Consider the following 18,920-nt stretch of genomic DNA (forward strand, 5'->3'; position numbering starts at 1 on the left):
ATCTGTTCAGTGCCAAAGATCTAGCAGTTCGGCCTACTTTCAGAATATTCAGAAATCAATATTCAGAATACCAGCTACACTCCTTATTCAGACAGAACTGCTGATGAAATGCTATAGGATTTTGCATACATATACACTTGTAGATCTAAGTGTGGTTCTAAGTGGGGTTCTCACATGTAGGGTTGCAAGCTGTCAACCTCCACCTCAAACCTCGCTTTGCCTCCAGCATTTATAATGGTGTTAAATATATTAAAAAGTGTTCTTAATTTATAAGGGCAGGGGGGTTGCACTCAGAGGCTTGCTATGTGAAAGGGGTCACCAGTAAAAAAAAGTTTGAGAGCCACTGATCTAAGACATTCTTAGAATATATGCTGCAGAATACCTACACTGTCACAGGAGTAGCAAGATCAACCCCACAAGAGGGCAGCATTTCTATCCAGCAAGAGCTTCCCAATCTAGAAGAAACCACGGAAATGAAAATAAGTACAGATTTCTGTGTACAAACTTCTGAGCCTAGAGCTGGTTGATTTGTGAAGAGTTCAATTCACACTTGTCTAGTAGATTTGCTAACAGTAATTTTTCCCCATTACTTGACCAGCCCCATCTTTAACCAACTTCATCAGCTGGGTGTGTGGGGAACATATTCCTCCAGTTCAGGAAAGACCATCACTCTAGCTGGTATAGACATACACTAGGACCAGCTCACTTAGAAAGTGTCCTGTTTCAAATATGGAGATTCTAAACACCTCACTTCTGTATATGAAGGACGATGCCTGTTGTGGACTCCCCCATACTTCTATGGTCCCCATTTTCTTGCCAGCACTCCTGTCTGTCCTTTATTTCACTCATGTGCATGTCTTCCAACCCACCCACCCGCTCCACTTCCATATTATGTGCATAAATACTAAAAGAACGTTCTCAGTATCAAATATTTGGGCTCTTCCCTAACTTAAGGGAACTCAACTTATTTGGACTAGAAAGAAGGTGCACATTTTTAACAGTGAGCCTAATCAGCCATTGGAGAATCCACCACATCTCTAGGTATGCTGCGCCATCACTTGAGGTCAAGAGCAGGTATCTTTCTAAAAAGGTATACTGTAGCTTAGAAGACAGTTATGGGCTTGAGGCAGAAATTGTTGAGTGAGGTTATGTGGTGTATGTTATGAAGGAGATCAAACTGGATGACTATAATGGTTGACCCCTTTTTAAAAAAAATATCTGTGATTATGCTGAAACTGTTACTTGCATAAAAGCTTAGATAAATTGACTGCACACCTCAGATGTACTACCTGCTGATTAAAAGGTGTGTTATACATGTGTGTGTCATGGTAAGTTATATATTGTATTCATGAACCCTATTTCTTGTGAAGTAGCTGCTCTCTTATCTAGCATCCTTTACCCAGCTGCCAAATAACAACTGGGCTAGTATTTAACAGTGAAGCTTGGTAATTTAATCTGATTGATAACAGCAGGGCTTCACAGTGAGAGACTGATTTCACCATAAAACTTGGACTATAATTGAAAGGGTAGATTTTACAAGGTCCTACAGGAAAATGCTACCCCAGTCTCCACTATGCATCTCTGTGCAATACACACAGATCAAGCGACAAAAAAATTGTCTTGGTATAAAAATTCTCTTCTGCTCTTTACCACCCCCGCATAGAAACATTTTTGGTGGCCAATTCATAACACTAGTAGCACTGCAGCATGATTAGGGCAGGGGTAAATACATTAATGTTGTCATGACAACATTTGTACATGCATTTAAGGGAAAGTGTTATGTTGGTCTGATGAAAACATCTACGCTTGGGTCCATGTGCAATCATATTCACAAACACTCTTTTATATGCAAAAGTACTTTGTCAGTAGTAGCATAAGAACAGTGTTAGAGGATTTTTAAACAGCCAGATTTAGACAGCTGCCAATATGGCTTTAGCATGATTTGAGAATTGTTAGAGTTATAATAAAAGAAGCTTTTTGCACTAATTAAGAACACCATAGACACTTTTACTAACTAGATCTTTTTTTTAAAAATATAGTTGCAGCTCGAATAGTTTTCATGCTATTGTGGTCCTGGCTTAGATTACAATGAAGAACTGCTAAGGATATAGACAAGACCCTATCTCCCATTGACTTCTGTGGAATCTAGCTAGTAGAAAACTTGCACCCATGTAACCAAAGGCAGGATTGTGCCTGTGATGGGTTGCACCCCTCCCGCCCCCCAATGTTCTGGGATACCACTGAGCCCACCTGTTCTGCCAGCCTGGGCCCCCTTTACCCTGTCTGGCTGAGCCAGGCTCTTCAGCCTCCTCTAGCACACACAGACAGGGCTGCAGAAAGGCACTAAAATCAGGTCTGGGAAGACTCAGCTTAAGGGACTTGCCCCAGAACTCAGGTGCCCCCGTCCCTTGGAGTGCAGATCCAAAGGTATATTGTCTTGCGCTGTACAGAAAGATCTTCACCGTGCAAGCTCATAAAAATTTGCCCTCTCCCTCAATGTGAAGAGATATTCACAGCTTCTTTGCCCCTCCCCCAATATAGATTGCACAAAGAAATACATTTACTACGAGAGATTTTAAGTGATAAGGGATAGCAAACAGAACAAAGCAGATTGCTAAGCACACAACAAAACATGCAAACTAAGCTGGATTCATTAAAGACACAGGTTACAAAAGGTAATTTCTCACCCTAAATGTTGAATTAGGCAGGAGACAGTTTCTGCAGCTTAGAGTTCTAGTTCTCTCTCCTTACACAGACTGGACCTGTCTCAGTCTAGACTCACCCCTGCCTTTCCCCTCAGATACTTTCAGCAGTCTCTTCTTGGGTAGGCAATGGAGGAGAGTCCCTATCAACCCTCTCCCCAGCTCTTAAGAATTTACTTAAGGCAGGAATCCTTTGTTTGATTCCCATACCCCTACAGGGGAAGAGTATGAGCAGTGTGCAAGCTGGTATTTTGTAGCAGGTGATTTTATCACCTGACCTGGTCGGGTGTCACAGCTACATCTCAGGGAGCCTCTCAGGAAGGAGAGTGATTAGTATCTTCACAGTCCTATTTCTTCCTAATGGCCTGCAGGGAAGATGGCCGGTTCCCTGATGGGTATCTTGCAAATACTCATACAGTTGTAATTGTTACATAGTCAATATTCCTAACTTTAGGATACAGAAATGATACATGCATACAAATTGTATAATCACATTCAATAAATCATATCCTTTCCAATGATACCTTACATGACCCATCTTGCATAAAACAGATCTTAGTTATGCCATATGCATATCAACCATATTTCTATGACAAATATGGGGTGTAACATCAGTGCCCATTGAGTTTTGTTTGTCTGTCATTTTGCTGTACTTAAAAACACAAGAGATGGTGTTTGCATCAAGAAATGAAAGATAACCACCATCTGGCACATACTTCTTTCTCCACATTTCAGTTGAAATGACTGGGGAGTATCCAAATCAGTTACTGTAAGAGTTGTAACTCCCCCAAAATGGAAGTGATTATATACAAATTAAACAACTTGTGAGGGTGCTCCTGTCAGATTTGGCCAGTGCCTTAGTTTCCCTCCAGTTTTCCGTGTCCGTTTTCCCTCCATGAGATTGGGGTTGTTTGTCTCTCTGGCCAGACTACAATGAATAGTTCTCTTTCTAGTCATTAATGACTGCTTCTTGGAACCCACAAGGGGAGAGGCAATTCCTGATTTAGTCCTAAATGGAGCAAAGGATCTGGTCCAAGCAGTGAATATAGATGAACTGCTCAGTTATAGTAATGTAATTAAATTTTACTTTTTTTTCTTTGGGGGGGGGGAGAGATATGCAAAGAAACCCACCCCAGTAACATTTAACTTCAAAAAGGGAGGAAAAAACCACACACAAAAGTGAGAAAACTAGATATTGAAATTAAAAGGAATAGTCACAAGAGTAAAATGCCTGCAAGCTCCATGGAAACTATTTATAAACACCATAAAGGCTCAAATTAAAGTTTATACCCCAAATTAAAAAAAATCAAAACAGTAAGAGGATTAAAACAATGACACCATGGCTAAACAGAGAAAAGGAGGTGGTTAGAGGCAAAAAGGCATTCTTTAATAATTGGAAGTTAAATCAAACGGAGGAAAAAACATAATGGAGCATAAACTCTGGCAAGTTGAAGTGTAAGTAGGCAGGCCAAAAAAGAATTTGAAAAGTAACTTTCAAAATAAAAGAAATTGCAATTACTTTTGGGTAAGTACATCAGATGCAGGAAGCCTGCCACATAACCAGTGGGGCCAGTGGAGGATCAAGGCACCGAAGAAACACTCAAAGAAGATGAGGCCTTTGCAGAGAAGCTAAATGAAATCTTTGCATTGGTCTTCATGGCACAGAATATGAGAGAGAGAGAGATTCCCAAACCTGAACTATTCTTATTTGGTGACAAATCTGAGGATCTGACACAGATTGAGTTGTCAATAGAAATGGTTTTGGAACAAACTGATAATTAAACAGGAATAAGTCACCAGGACCAGATGGTATTCACCCAAGAGTTCTGAAGGAACTGCCATGAAATTGCAGAACTGTGGTATGCAACCTATCACTTAAGTCAGCCTCTGGAAAATAGTTAATGTAATTCCAGTAATGAAAAAAGGCTCAAGAGGCAATCCTGGAAATTACAGGCTGCTAAATCTAATTTAAGTAAAAGGGAAATGGGTTGAAACTTGGGCTGTTGATTAATTGCAGTTAACTAACGCAATTAACTCAGAAAAATTAATGACAATTAAAAAATTGCAGTTTTAATTGCACTGTTAAACAATAGAATACCAATTGAAACTTAATTATGGTTTTTTTTCTACATTTTCAAACATATTGATTTCAATGACACAGAAGACAAAGTGCATAGTGCTCACTTTATATTTTTATTACAAATATTTGCACTGTAAATAGTATTTCTCAATTTAGCTCAAGTGAAGCACAAGTACCATAGTGTAATCTCTACCATGAAAGTGCAATTTACAAATTTAGAGTATTTTTGTTTCATAACTGCACTAAAAAAACCAATGTAAAACTTGAGCTTACAACTCCATTAAGCCCTTAAGGGTTTCTGCAGCCCAATCTAAAAGAAGGAAACAAGGAAATTAAAGGGAGTTACATATTCTAGCCAGTCCTGCTACAAATAGCCAAACTGCCTGTAAGCTAGGTTACTTTGTAAGCTGCTCCTAGCTCTACAGCTTCTCTATCTTGCTGCTTACTTTGAGCCCTTTCACGAGTGTTCTTGGAGTCGCTTCCTTCCCTGCTCTGAAAGCCAGGCTTTTCTGTAGCTGTTTAGTCAGTTGGTCCACTTCCATGCAGAGGAAGGGCTAATTCAGATTAGATAGGGTTTTCTATGCTCCATGGGACTCTCACTATTCATTATATCCAAGTTCAGGACACCACACTGAAAGGCAACATCTCAGGTCTGGGAACTCTTTATACCAGACCAGCTTCTCTCCCTGTCTCATGATTTCTGTGGCTTTCCTAGGTTAGCTACACCTAGGAATGCTACTGTTAGATTCTGATCTTACATTTACATTGGTGTAAATGCATAGCCGTCCAATTAGCTTCTGTTGAGCACAGTTCAGAATCTGACCAACTGCCTTCTGTTTGACCTCATGAGGTCTGAATTCAGCAGCAAGAAAAGGAGAGATCACCGGTGACCTCTGAGAGAAACTGCAGGAAACATGGATTATTAGGAAGGAGGAGTTTCAAAACTGATCTTCAAATTTGAGAAAGTTTGTGTTTGATCTAGTATGATATTTGATCTGAGGATCAATTGGATTCTTATTCTGAAATGGTTTACTCCTCTCATAAAAAACTTGAAAATACTCATTTTTATGGTGCTTTCTATCAGAGGCTTTCCATGCACCTAAGCTTTAACTATAACCACAAACACACACCTTTCATTCTAAAGGACCCCCAAACCACTTTGTTAAAAGGCAGAACCCAATTGTGCTCTTGTATGCAATGTGCTCTGTGTGTCTGACAGCAGAATTTGGCCTCTAGTATATAAAGGTATATGATACACATCACTTCACCCATCAGTGAAATTTAGCTCCCTGGTGCAGAAAGCTGTAGCTAATTAACTGTTCAGTAGCGTTACTGTGTACATTTTAGGCCAGGAAGTGAAGACGAATGCTTTATCCAATTGAAACTGTATGGAAAATTTAGTGAGGCAGAATACAATTATCCAAGCTGGCTTTGGCCAGGATAAAGTGAGAAGTACTGCTTTCTGCAGCACCCCCAAGTTTTCTTCAGACACCTCCCAAGAGCAGTTCAGGCACAAACCTACATAAAAATCTGCCAGCTTTACAGCCCCAGGTAGTGAAGGAGATGGTAATGAAACAGCTTTAAAAATAAATTATTGTTCTATTTATTCTGCAATTAATTGGTTTCCGATTGACTATCTAGTAACTGTTGTCATTGTTGGCTTCATGCGTGCAGCACTGAAAAATATGCAGCGTAATAAATGCTTTGCCATATACCTTTGTTTATGTCAAGGTAAACTGCGACTGTGCTTATTATACAACAATCTTATTGATCACAGCATGGTAGGCCCTCATTTACAAGAGTCTGAGACACTAAATACTTTTGCTCCCTTTCAGAGGATTTCTTATAAGATTGAATTTTAGGTGCCCCAGATTACCCCCCTAAATATATACTTAAATACCTTCTTTAGGAATTGAAGTATTATTTAGGCATGCTAAATCCCTGTGTATACTAAAACCAACACTTGTGTGCTCAACATTCATAACGATGGATTAAAGAGGACTAGTTTAGGCACTGAAGTGTGAAATTTGGGCATACAGAAACTTTTTTAGTTGGAATAGTCAAGTAGAATTTTTACTGTGGCTAGCGTACATCCCAGAAGACAGAACTTCAATGCAACATTCATAATTTGAGACAGTAACTATAGTAGCTCTTTAATCTGGTGAGGAAGATTCATATTTTTATACTATAAATGCTTTCCAAGGCTTCTGAAGTCTACAGAAGCCAATAGGGCTGATTTTGCTCAATTAATTTTAGCTATAAAGTTAAAAAGTAAGTTCCCAAATTATATTTATATCTTTGCTATGCCTATATGCATCTTAAAATGGGTTTAAACCACTATATTAGAGCTTTTGAGCAAAAACAGATTTTTACAGGAAAATTTTAGATAATAGCAAAAAAAGTAGGAAAAGCCACTTATTTCAGTTTGTCTCTAAGAACAAAGTGCCTCATAACAGGACAAATTTAGTATTCTTTTAGTGTGCATTGTAAAATGATCCATTTTCAATCACATACAACAGCATCTTGGGCTATAAACAGAGCTTTTTTTTATGATTTCTTCCAAAGTTGCTTTTTTGAGGCCTTCTTGGTGGGTCTCATTTTCCTCAGGAAACCTTAACCCCCCAGTTTTAAGTTTTGAAGAAAGTGAGCAAAATTCACAACTCTTAAATAAGGCCAAGAAGAAATCTACCTTTTTCTTAAAGGACCAAAACATACTCACCTTGAATAGGAGTTTTATACAATTTTAAAAATTGTTTGTATTTTTATCCCATGCCCATCATAGCATCCAAACACCTAACATGAACAAGAATTTAGCCCTAATTGGTGAAGCTTGCTGAATCATTCATTCTATCCTGTTGCTTTGCCAGCTTTATTTATGCTACACAACTTAAGAGTACCCGGAGAGCTGGATGCCTTTGACAAACTCTTAAAGACACATTCATACAATTAGATTCTGGCCTTTACCCACAGATAAAATGACACCAACAAGAACTAATAAAACCCAACAATAAATCTATTACAAGAGTCTCTCTCCACTCTCAACCGCCAACCAATCTTTTTTTTAAAAAAAAAAAATCTTTGTATCCTAGTGATATGAAAGGATGATTCTGCTTTAATTCTATCAACCTCAAAATACCAACAGTTTCTGCCATAGTGGCCCATCTTGTAATTAGATAACATTTCCTCATAAATAACCAGAAATGGGATTTCCAACTTGCATTGAGGTGTTAAGATGCACATTTTCATTGAAAGTTAATGAGATCTGAGAGCCTAATTTTTAGGGCTTGTCTACATGGGACATCCAGGAAAATTATTCTGAATTAACTAAAGATGTGAATTTGAAGTGGATTGGTTAAACCGCATCAAACCTCTGTGAACACCTCATTCAGAATTAAAGTAAACCAAAATAAGGCTCTTAATTCGCTTCCATAGTGAATTAAGGTAATTTGATTAAGATCACCTGAATTCTGAATAGCAGCATCCACACAGTTTATTGTGGTTTAGTGAATATTGTGGTTCACTTCACAGTCACCCCTTTTTGTTATTTTGGATTAATTTTCCTGGTTGCTCCCCTGGAGACAGACTTTACATATTTTGAAATCCTGCGCATAAGCACTTCCAAACAAAATGACAAGAAATATTTGTTTGCCATGGACCTTGTAGTACGAAATTGATGCACAGCTCTCTCAGATGTTGCAGGAGGTACATCTATGGCATGTATCTCCTCTACATTGTGGAAATAATGCCAGAACCTGCCAGGGTTGTGTTTTTGTATTTGTAGAAATAGCCTCACAGTACTTCTCCTGATGAATGGCTAGATTGGTTTTGGCAGCCCCATTCTAACAATGCTTCTCAGTGATTAATGACATGGGAAACAAGGAAGATGCATCTAAACATGCAAGAAAAAGAAATACAAGGTTGCAGAACTGCTGACTGCTAATTGTGAGGGAGTAAAGAGTGGAAAAAGGATGTCTAAGAATATTGATTAGACACACTTGTTAGATGTGTCATTACCACTGCTCTACCTAAAAATGGACACCAGTGACTCAATTTTCCCTTGTTATATGCGTTCTTCACTATGCTGAGGAATTCTCCCTCTCAGGCCAGGCTCACATTTCCCTCCCCTACACCATTTTTCTGATGTCTCCTCATAGGTGTTCCACCTCTGCTTTAAACCAAACATGGCACAAATGAACTTATGTTTCTTTCTTAAACAGTCTCCCCTTACCTGCACCATACATCACTGTTGAATAACCACCCATAATCCTAACAACTCAAATTCAGATTTATCTTTGACTCCCTTTCCTTTTCTCCTCACACGCATACACCTGCCAAATCTTCTCACTTAATTTTTTCTAATCCCCCTACATCTCCAGCCCCACTGACAAGACACTGGTTTATGCCACTGATTCTCTTTTGTCTGGATGACCAGGACCTCTTTTTGCCTCACTTTTTCCACTCTTCAGTCTAACATTCTGCAACCTACATAGTTCTCAGAAAGGCAGAGGAAAATTATGTCTTCTTTCCACTGCCTTCCTGACTTTTTCCAGATAAAGTTCAAACTGCTTCAGACCTTTAAGCCTTTGTAAAACTGCCTGTACCTTCATCTCATCTCCTTCCACCCTCCACTTAATCCTGCGCTTGGACAACTCATACTTTTTAAGTAAAAGTAGCAGGAAGAGACAAAAGGACCAAACTTTGTTTCACACTGCCTCTTATTCCTAGAAGATTATCCTCTTCCCATGTACTAAGCCCACAATTTCTTCTGTCAAATCCTTCGTCCACTATCTACTTGTGTCTTTTTGTCATTCTCCCCCGCCCCCCGTGTCTTTTTGTTTTCCCACCTATGCTATTCTATCCACTCTATTGCTACTTAAAATATCAGAATATATATGATTAGCTTCCCATGTTCAGGTTTCAGAATAGCAGCCGTGTTAGTCTGTATCTGCAAAAAGAAAAGGAGTACTTGTGGCATCTTAGAGACTAACCAATTTATTTGAGCATAAGCTTTTGTGAGCTACAGCTCACTTTGATGTCAGTGGAAAGGCTCTCATTGATTTAACATGATTTGGATCAGGCCTTTATGCCTCCTAGCATAGAATCCCTACTCTTTCCTGTTGTCATGCTCTATGTTTGTATAACTCAGGTTTGAAATCTCTGTACATCACCGTGAAAAATTACATCACTATGTTATGGAGTCACTTGTTCACTACTTCATATAAGGCTTCATTGAGGTTTTCCATTTGAATTGGATACATTGCATGCTCTGTACAAAATAAAGAGGTTGTGTATCTTTCCCAAATTTACAGCATTAAGACTGAAATTTCCTGAAGCTAATCCAATAAAACAGTTTGATAAATTTTAGTCTGAGTTAAAAAGAATTTAATCTCACTTCTGGAAGGCAAGCATCCACAAAGGGCAGAGTAGAGTTGTGGTCTGTAGCTGGAGGAGTAAAGGGAATGTGTTGAGCAACTTTTTCCATTCACTTGGTTTTTTGTCTGGTGTTTATGCAGGTAGCAACCTTAACTTTGACATCAGTTCTTTATGTGTGAATAAATGTTAATATTCAGATTTCGGTGGATGTTGCAAGGGTAGAATTGAGCCTTGTGGGTTAATTGTTTTTCTCCAAACTATCAATATCTCGTCAGCATTGTCCTGTATATAAGGCATTGGACTAGAAATTACATAAACTGGTTTCTATTCCCACCCATGACACTGACCTGCTCAGTGACTTGGACAGGTTACTGCACCTCTGTTTCCCTTCTCACACTATCCCCAGTCAGTTTAGATTGTAAAATTTTCAGGGCAGACGCTGCCTTTTACTATGTGTTTGTAGTGCCTAGCACAGTAGAGTCCTAGTCTAAGTGATACTGTAATACAAATTATAATCTCAGCCACTGACATGGCTGTCTTGAAAATTTAAGGTTCCCTGGTTTCCCTTAGTATATTGAATGAGTTAATCTCAAAAACTGTTTGAATTGAATGTGAATCTCCCAGATTCCAAGAACATTGATTTCAGGCAGGAGATTTCACTCTAAGAAACAAGCTTCACTGTATGAAACACTCCAATATATGTAGCAGTAATTTTTGAAATGCTTGACTAGAAATACCCTTCCAAAAGCTGCTAAGGATTACAAGGGCGGATTTCTCAAGACACAGAGATGAACATGTCTGATACCTGTATTATACTGCATCACTTTTAAAGATTAGAGAATAGGCACTTACTGAGCACTAAGTGCTCTGTCTGGCTCAACTTACAGGGAGCCACGGTAGATCTATTTTTATATTTTGCTTTCTAGGGGCCTGATCCTGTAACATGCCAAGCGCTCTCAATTCCCAGTGAAGTCAATGGGAGTCTGAAGTCCTTCAAGACACACTTACCACCTCAGAAAAGGCAGCAGCTGCTTTTATTAAAGCCATAAAATATAAAAGCAGAGGAAAAAGAGAGATCAATGGCAGTGGGTGATTCAGACAAGGACTGACAGTGTTGTCTTCATTATCTCCTGTACTTTTGGCCAAAATATTGGCCCTGTGTCTATTAAATATAGAAGTGAGAAGGAATCTAAACCGGTTGTACTTTGTTACTTTTTGTGAACTTCATTAGTATTAAGGAATAAAAAGCTGGAGAAATACTGTAGGTGCTGTTACAGTTGGGAATGTATTACTACTTCAGGGTGAGATTTTCCTGAGTACTCAGCATTGGTCTAACTCTGTTCCCCAGTTAGGCCAGTTCCAAGCACTCTGGAAAGCTCACAAGACCACTAATGGCGGTATTCTCAAAAGCGCTAACAAAATTCCCCACCAAATTGGATTGGCCTGAGCTCTGTGTTCAAGGCCATCATCATTCTGATTCCTGGATGAAACCAAAGCCCACCTATCCTGTCAGATAACTGGTTATGCTGGGCTGCCCATAAGATGGATACATGTCAATTTTATATTTGTGAGTGCCAACAACTAGTGATGTTTAGCTGAATGGGATGAATTGTGGTTAAAAAAACCTGGAAAAGTTAGTCAAAGAAAAGAAGAGTCCTTGTGGCATCTTAGAGACTAAAATTTATTTGGGCATAAGTTTTGTGGGCTCTAACCCGTGAAAGCTTATGCCCAAATAAATTTGTTAGTCTAAGGTGCCACAAGGACTCCTAGTTATTCTAAAGATATGCTGACTTTCCTGTTATATGAAACCATGTCAATCTCTGGAGGACTATTCTGCTCCCATTGATTTCAATGGGAGTTTTTTCCATTAAATTCACTGGGAGCAGAATTGGGATGGGATTACTTAAACACTAGAGGATCAAAGCACTGAGCAGGAACATCCAAATTAAGCTAGTGTGAGCTGTTAAATACCTACGCTGCTTCAAACCAGATGTGGCTGCATTCCAATGTGGGGGGACAGATTACGATCTATCCCTTACCTAACTCACACAAGTCTTGAGGCCTGTTAATGTTGGCAGTATGCTTTGAGAGGACAGGATGAAATGTGTTATTGAAGTAAATACGGCATAGTTCAAAGTTCCAACAACTAGTCATTTTGGATAGCTAATTTTTCTGCCGCATAACCTCAGCAGGCACCTTAAAGAGGCCTGATTTTCAGTATGCAATTGCTTAGCACTTTCTGAAAATCAGACCCCTTGTAAAGCACGTGGAGTTGGACACTGGAGGCATCCAAAAAAAATCACAGTTGCTTTTGAAAATGTACTACTGTTATTTACTAGTAAACACAGGAGCATTTGTGTGTTATATCTGGTGGTTTACGCTTGTTGGGCCTAATCCTAGAGTTCTTACACAGGTTAAACCCCAAAGATCAGTGGGAGTTTTGCCTGAGTGAATACTGCAGAATCAGGTGCAATTTTATCTTGCTGTGTTTCTTTTTCTACAAGAACACTGGAACCGGTCATTTGATTATTTTTCATGGAAGAAGAAGAAACATTTTGAATAATAAACTGCCTTAAAGTAAAATTTAAATAGAAGGAAGAGGGTGATTCCTCCTTCCTTATACCTTTTTCCTTTCCCCTGTCTATTTTCCTCCTCTGTAATTAACCATCCCTCCCCTACCATATTTTCCTCATTTTTCAGTGCCCCCACTGAAATCAATTGCAAAAGCTTTTGCTGATGTCAGCAGGAAGAGGCTCAGCACCCTCTGTCCTCTTGCTCTACTCTTTCCCATCATTCTGCTTGACAAAGGCACTACATGAATTTATAAAGAGCATTTGGACAGTTTCCGGAGAATAATGCTGTGTCATAAGTCTAGGAACCTCTCTCTAGGAATGTTTATTGTTGACCACTAAAGACCCAATGTTGCCATCACTGTGCAGTTGTGCAAAGGGAGATGGCACAAGAAAACTCCTCATCCCACCATACTTGTGGGGGGCAGCTGAGCAGTCCCTCCACCCTCCCTGAGCACAGGCATCAGCCTGCCCTATTGGTGTTGGGGATGAAAAGCCCCCGAAGTAGGCAGGTAGAGGGTGGGTTCATGAACACATTACCGGGCAGTCTAGGAAGGGCAGCCCACTCCTGCATCCGAAGGGATGGTACAGCAGGGATGTTACCCCAGTACACCTGTAAGCACTAGGAGGCACAATCCCCACTGGAGACAGAATGGATGTGGACTATTGCTAATGCAGCCCTGTGCTTATCAGACATAACCAAGTCCTAGGTTAATGTAGTATTGTAAAATGGGGAGACTAAGCAAGTATCATATTAATATTGTTTACTGATTTCAGCAAGAGGCATAATAGATTGGCCAGGGTGTTCGGGGCTGAACATCATATAGGAAATATGGTAGGTGTGGAGATCCTGGGGATGACAATAGGATTTTTGTTTTGTTTACAAAAAAATCTTACAAGTTCTCCCTTTTGTTGTCATCTATTATCAGTTAACAGCTTTTTCTTTATGAAGCATTTAAATTTGCAGTACATTTGTCTCCTATTGAAAGGAACGCTAGAAGTCTCCACAAACCCCCCTTCCCCTCCTATGTTTCCATGAGCACAATACCAACCAAACCTTTACAGGAAAGCTCAGTGAAGCCTGGCTTATCTTTTTCCTTTAAACAGCTAGGTTTTGTTTCTTTGCATTTAAAAGAACTGCTTTTACCAGGCATTAGCATAAAATGTGGCAGAAAGGGAAAATAAAGGAGCAAAAGGAAGAGAACCCTGAGTCTGAAGGAGGAAGATGGGTGAGGAAAGAAGAAAAAGCAAAGGAATGACAGATGAAGAGTGGGATGGGGATCTGTGCAAGAGCAGAAACATTGCAGGGGGTTGGGGGGAAACACATTAAATGGAAAACAAAGAAGTAGAGGGGGAAAAAAAGAAAGGAACAAAGATCAAATGGTGAAAACACATCTTACTAGTTTCAGAGTAACAGCCGTGTTAGTCTGTATTCGCAAAAAGAAAAGGAGTACTTGTGGCACCTTAGAGACTAACCAATTTATTTGAGCATAAGCTTTCGTGAGCTACAGCTCACTTCATCAGATGCATACTGTGGAAAGTGTAGAAGATCTTTTATACACACAAAGCATGAAAAACATACCTCCCCGCACCGCACTGTCCTGCTGGCAACAGCTTATCTAAAGTGATCACTCTCCTTACAATGTGTATGATAATCAAGTTGGGCCATTTCCAGCACAAATCCAGGTTCTCTCTCCCCCCCCCACACACAAACCCACTCTGTGTGTGTGTGTGTGTGTGTGTGTGTGGGCGGGGGAGGGAGGGTGAGAGAACTCTGTTGAACTCTGTTAAGAGTTAAACCGTGACTAGGTTATGTTAACATTGTCGGGGAGTTGCCATGTAAGCAGGTAGGAGTTTTTCTGCTGACAAACCAAAACCACCTCTCCAGATGAGATTAGCTAAGCCAAACAGACACTTTTCCTGTCAATTTAATTACGTCTACACAGAAGCTTTTTCCAGCAGAGTTTTTCACATTCCTAACCAACATAGTTAGGTCAGCACCCACTTTCCAGTTTAGAAGCTACACTTTGTAGACTTAGAACTACTGCACAGATGAGTCCTCTTTCCCTCAGTGCAAAATATATTTTAAGCTACCTGATATCAGATTTCGATTAACCAGCTGCTAACCTACAAGTGAAAATAGCAGCTCATTATGGTACCTCTTTCTGAAGGCAGTAAAAGCAACCCATTGGAAATAAGATAATCGCACTTAACCAGCATCTTCTGTATTTGAGGAATAAAACCCATTTAGGTCTCTCATATAGGCAATGGGGTGGGCAAACTTACTGACCCTCTGAGCCACATAATCTTCAGAAGTTCAACAGCTGGGGTGCACCTGCCAAGGCTCCAGCCGCATGGGAGGTACCTCTGGGGCTCAGGGCTCCAGCAGGAGCAGGACTGAAGCTCTGAGCCCCATCAGGCACCTCCCTCAGGGCTGAAGCCCTGTGACCCCCTACTCCCACTGGGCAGAAGCCCCTACCCCACCACCCTGCTGCAAGGCAGAGGTCCTGAGCTCCCCCACTAGTCTGGTAGGTGGAGAATGGGTGGGTAATGGGGGGCTCCACGAGCTGCACTTTAACAGTAAAAGAGCCACATGTGGCTCGTGAGCCACAGTTTGGCCACTCCTGGGCTATGTCTACACTCATACTTGGCTACTTACCCATCTATATGCTTCTGCATGCTCATATGCTGTGCTGGACACAGGTACAAGGTGAATGTACACATCCACAACAACATGGCTGCTTTTTGGCACACTTGGTGGTGGTGGTATCTGAGGGTTCTGTGCATGACACAAGACACTAGGAACTGCCTTTCAGTGTGCTGTTAGTACTACCCACTGCCTTCACACATTTGTCAATGGTAGTTCCTGCTCACCCCTATCTCCTGTCCAACTTGGTGGAAGACATGGAGCAAGTAATCAACAATACATTTCTGCTGCTGCTCCTTCTCGTGGGATGAATGTGCATGCATTGCAGTATGCAACTGGTGAGAATCTCAGATAAATGGACTCAGACCTTTCTCACAAGTCAGAGAGAGGTGGCTAGGACAGTAGCTGATCCACTGTTGTTCCATGACACAGGAGACTGCTGGTGTTGTGACCGTGTCTGTGGTTGGACTACTGCTTCTTGACCTGTAGAACTGGGCTGGAGTGTTGGGACCACATCATCTTGGAAACTTGGGATAACCACCAGTAGCTACAGAACTTCAAAATGAGGAAGATGTTCCTGGATAACTGAGATGCTGGCCCCAAACCCACAATAGCAGAACCCTCCATTCTGTAGACCCATGCTAGTGCAGAAACAGGTGGCTATTGCCTTCTGGAAGCTGGTACCGCTGTACAGCTTTTAGTCAGTCACAAACCACTTCAGGAAGTCAACTGTCAGGCTCATGATGGTGCAGGTCCGCCAAACTATCAACACTCATCAACCCACAGGTGGTTGAAATTGTAGCTGGGTTCCAGAGAATGGGGTTTCTGAATCTGCACTGGAGACCACCCAGGGCACCCATATCCCCATACTTTGCGCACCAAGAGGAACAAGTGATTACATCATTAAAATAAGTTACAACTCTCTCATTCTTCAAGACTTAGTGAGTCACAAAGGCAGGTTAATGAAGACTGTCAGACACAGGAAAGGTGATGATGCCAGGGTCCTGTACTTGAAGAGGGGAGTAAGGGACTTCATTCCCTAGAAAGGACATAGTTCTATAGGTCATCTCCATGCCCACTTATTCTGGGAGACCAAGCCTACTTACTTCTACTCTTGCTAAGGAAATCCTACCCCAGCATCAATGACCCAGCAAAATGGGAATTCAACGTCAAGCTAAGCAGCTGCAGGATGGCAATGGAGCTTTCTTTTGAATGGCAGAAGGCTCATTAGCCAGGCCTGTACACCTGCCTGGATGCCACCGTGGCCAACACCATAAGGATTATTGTGGCACACTGAGAGTTTCATAACATTTGTGAGACTAAAGGTGACTAATCTGTGAGGGCGTGTGCACAGGACAGAAGTAGCTTGCAAAGCAGTTACAGACAGCTTGATCAAGTGAACATTCACACTGGTGCTGGATCACAGCAGGCCAGGAAATCTTAGAACAACCGGTGACCTCATCCTAATCCCAAATAAGGCATCTGTGACATTGTCTGATTAAAACAGAATTATGCAAACCATTGTTGCTACCATTGCTATATAATTGTAGCAAATCTTCTGCTAAATATAACTCATGGCCAGAAAGGATTAAACAGCTTGCAGGCTGAGTGACCCAGAGCCAACCTTTAAAGTCACGTTAGAAGGTATGCGAATTGTAATTAGGCCCATTCATGCTAAATAGGCTAGAACTTTGAAATGTCTGTCACTATAGCTACTAATTCAGAGATCAAAATGGATATTAAGATTTAGATGAATCTTGGGTGAAATAATGTCATTGTCTACATGTGTCTGAAGTTTGTGATAGACCACCTAATGGATACGTTGCCCTATGTTAATTTGTGTAACTAGTTACTGGTGATGTTTAGAAAATAGGTTACATCAGAAGCCTATTGTTTACCCAGGACTTTGTGGTCAAATGGATGCTAGAACAATGTATAAAAAGACCCTTGTCATCAGATCTTCTTGATGCTTCATGGAGGGAAAGCGTAAGCCACAAGGTTGGGATCCCAGTGCTTACAGGTCCACCCTGAATAGATATTGGACCATAACTATGAACTAAGTTCTAAAAACTCTTCACAACTTCAAAGCTCACCATCTCTGCTATGAATCCGAACCTCAAGAATTGAACTCCTGTCTATATGTATATTGATCTTTAATCGATCTTTTGTTTAGACAATTTTAGTTTAGTTAAGAATTGGCTGTAAACATGTATTTGGGTAAGATCCAAAATATTCAATAACCTGGGAAGTAATGTGTCTTATCTTTTGGAATTGGTAGAACCTTTTCTTTTATATAATTTTCAGAAATCATATTTGACTTGGTACCTGAATGGAGGCCTGAAATTGGGTTGCTTTAAGGGAACTTTGGTGTTGGTTTTTGGGCAACCAGTGAGGTAATAAAGAAGATGCTTTATGCTGGCTTGGTAAATCGAAGCATTGGAATATACACCAGCTTTTGGGGGGGAACGTCTGCCCCCATCCTTTGCCATTCACCCTACTTGAGTGACTTTGGCTGGCCCCACTGGGACCCCCATCACACACCTTGCAGCTCCTGTAGCAAACACACACTCAGGTTTCAATGCAGTTTAATTCCCCTCCCACCAATGGTCTTTAGTCACTCATTTAATTAAGCACTCGTTACAGGTAATTGGGGCAGGGCACCTCCTCTGGTATAACTTCTGTAAAATTGTACTCGTTGCAGCAAAGCCACAACCTAAAGTCAGGCACTCTTGTTGTGTCAGTGTTCACAACTGTTAACCTAACCCCAGTTTAGGGGGAATACCGAAGGCTTGTAGGACCTTCAGAACAGCTGACGAAGGGCTTTTACAACTGGTTTTGACAAATATTCCCTACACCCCCTCATAATAGCACTTACTGTCTTTTAACTATGGGTAAATCCATCATTCAAAGGGGTCATGGTTTTCAGGGGGTGGGGGAGCCATACTAGCACTGTTAACTAGGTAGTAGCAAAGTTACTTTGCTTTGTTTTTCCTGTTCTCAAACCTATAGGTAATTATGAACTGAAAAAGAAAAGGGTTGATATAGTAGTTTATTTCCCTGAACAGTACACTTTCCACATGTCTCCAGCTTACTGTGTTATTTTCACATTTACCTGTTGGAAGGGAGAGAGAACTACTTCATTTTCTGCCCCAGGGAGTTATGCAACTCCAGGCACCAATTGGTGGAGCCCAAAGCCAAAGAAATGGGGACAAAATAAATTTACTCTTTCATTACAGCCTGAATGAAGCATTCATACATAAAGAAAGGAAAAAACATTTCAATTAGTAACTCAACCTTTTTTTAAAACAGCAATTGTGAAAAAGAAAGAACAGATCAGACTCCCCAAAGAACTTTAATGCCTATGACCATGTGTCCTTGTTTCTCCCTCCCAGAGGGAATGGAGGGCCCTTCCCCCAGACAGTGGGCAAAAATGGCTGCAAGAAGTAGCCTGGGGGGACAATAGGGGCATCGCCTATGGAGTTTGTGGGCCAGACATGCTGGCTGTCAGACACCATCTCAGGCTAATTGTTCCCCTCCTGTACCATCAC

Source organism: Lepidochelys kempii, chromosome 2 (assembly GCF_965140265.1).
Source record: "Lepidochelys kempii isolate rLepKem1 chromosome 2, rLepKem1.hap2, whole genome shotgun sequence".
Lineage (NCBI taxonomy): Eukaryota > Metazoa > Chordata > Testudines > Cheloniidae > Lepidochelys > Lepidochelys kempii.